Source organism: Lampetra planeri, unplaced genomic scaffold, assembly GCF_965212315.1.
Source record: "Lampetra planeri unplaced genomic scaffold, kcLamPlan1.2.h2 scaffold_1722, whole genome shotgun sequence".
In the NCBI taxonomy this organism is placed as follows: Eukaryota; Metazoa; Chordata; class Hyperoartia; order Petromyzontiformes; family Petromyzontidae; genus Lampetra; species Lampetra planeri.
In genome coordinates this window covers 12,501-15,000 of record NW_027614458.1, presented here as the reverse complement: position 1 = coordinate 15,000, position 2,500 = coordinate 12,501, and positions in this window count along the sequence as shown.

Below are 2,500 nucleotides of genomic sequence, written 5' to 3'. Positions count from 1 at the left end.
CTCATTTTTGCGTCGCCAAATATCGTACGAACGCCGTGAAACTTCCACAGGCTTTTTCAGCAGATTTGCACGTGCACTCAAAAAAGTCAAAATTTTTACACATAGACCCCATCAAACGGGAGAAATTGGCCCGGATTGCTCTCATGTGCGTTACGGGGCATCGTTTCTGTCGCGCCGAATTCCATCGAGCTGGGAAATCGCTCATTTTTGCGTCGCCAAATATCGTACGAACGCCGTGAAACTTCCACAGGCTTTTTCAGCAGATTTGCACGTGCACTCAAAAAAGTCAAAATTTGTACACATAGACCCCATCAAACGGGAGAAATTGGCCCGGATTGCTCTCATGTGCGTTACGGGGCATCGTTTCTCTCGCGCCGAATTCTCTCGAGCTGGGAAATCGCTCATTTTTGCGTCGCCAAATATCGTACGAACGCCGTGAAACTTCCACAGGCTTTTTCAGCAGATTTGCACGTGCACTCAAAAAAGTCAAAATTTTTACACATAGACCCCATCAAACGGGAGAAATTGGCCCGGATTGCTCTCATGTGCGTTACGGGGCATCGTTTCTGTCGCGCCGAATTCCATCGAGCTGGGAAATCGCTCATTTTTGCGTCGCCAAATATCGTACGAACGCCGTGAAACTTCCACAGGCTTTTCCAGCAGATTTGCACGTGCACTCAAAAAAGTCAAAATTTTTACACATAGACCCCATCAAACGGGAGAAATTGGCCGGGATTGCTCTCATGTGCGTTACGGGGCATCGTTTCTCTCGCGCCGAATTCCATCGAGCTGGGAAATCGCTCATTTTTGCGTCGCCAAATATCGTACGAACGCCGTGAAACTTCCACAGGCTTTTTCAGCAGATTTGCACGTGCACTCAAAAAAGTCAAAATTTGTACACATAGACCCCATCAAACGGGAGAAATTGGCCCGGATTGCTCTCATGTGCGTTACGGGGCATCGTTTCTCTCGCGCCGAATTCTCTCGAGCTGGGAAATCGCTCATTTTTGCGTCGCCAAATATCGTACGAACGCCGTGAAACTTCCACAGGCTTTTTCAGCAGATTTGCACGTGCACTCAAAAAAGTCAAAATTTTTACACATAGACCCCATCAAACGGGAGAAATTGGCCCGGATTGCTCTCATGTGCGTTACGGGGCATCGTTTCTGTCGCGCCGAATTCCATCGAGCTGGGAAATCGCTCATTTTTGCGTCGCCAAATATCGTACGAACGCCGTGAAACTTCCACAGGCTTTTCCAGCAGATTTGCACCTGCACTCAAAAAAGTCAAAATTTTTACACATAGACCCCATCAAACGGGAGAAATTGGCCCGGATTGCTCTCATGTGCGTTACGGGGCATCGTTTCTCTCGCGCCGAATTCTCTCGAGCTGGGAAATCGCTCATTTTTGCGTCGCCAAATATCGTACGAACGCCGTGAAACTTCCACAGGCTTTTTCAGCAGATTTGCACCTGCACTCAAAAAAGTCAAAATTTGTACACATAGACCCCATCAAACGGGAGAAATTGGCCGGGATTGCTCTCATGTGCGTTACGGGGCATCGTTTCTCTCGCTCCGAATTCCATCGAGCTGGGAAATCGCTCATTTTTGCGTCGCCAAATATCGTACGAACGCCGTGAAACTTCCACAGGCTTTTTCAGCAGATTTGCACGTGCACTCAAAAAAGTCAAAATTTGTACACATAGACCCCATCAAACGGGAGAAATTGGCCGGGATTGCTCTCATGTGCGTTACGGGGCATCGTTTCTCTCGCGCCGAATTCCATCGAGCTGGGAAATCGCTCATTTTTGCGTCGCCAAATATCGTACGAACGCCGTGAAACTTCCACAGGCTTTTCCAGCAGATTTGCACGTGCACTCAAAAAAGTCAAAATTTTTACACATAGACCCCATCAAACGGGAGAAATTGGCCCGGATTGCTCTCATGTGCGTTACGGGGCATCGTTTCTCTCGCGCCGAATTCTCTCGAGCTGGGAAATCGCTCATTTTTGCGTCGCCAAATATCGTACGAACGCCGTGAAACTTCCACAGGCTTTTTCAGCAGATTTGCACCTGCACTCAAAAAAGTCAAAATTTTTACACATAGACCCCATCAAACGGGAGAAATTGGCCCGGATTGCTCTCATGTGCGTTACGGGGCATCGTTTCTCTCGCTCCGAATTCCATCGAGCTTGGAAATCGCTCATTTTTGCGTCGCCAAATATCGTACGAACGCCGTGAAACTTCCACAGGCTTTTCCAGCAGATTTGCACCTGCACTCAAAAAAGTCAAAATTTTTACACATAGACCCCATCAAACGGGAGAAATTGGCCCGGATTGCTCTCATGTGCGTTACGGGGCATCGTTTCTGTCGCGCCGAATTCCATCGAGCTGGGAAATCGCTCATTTTTGCGTCGCCAAATATCGTACGAACGCCGTGAAACTTCCACAGGCTTTTCCAGCAGATTGGCACGTGCACTCAAAAAAGTCAAAATTTGTACA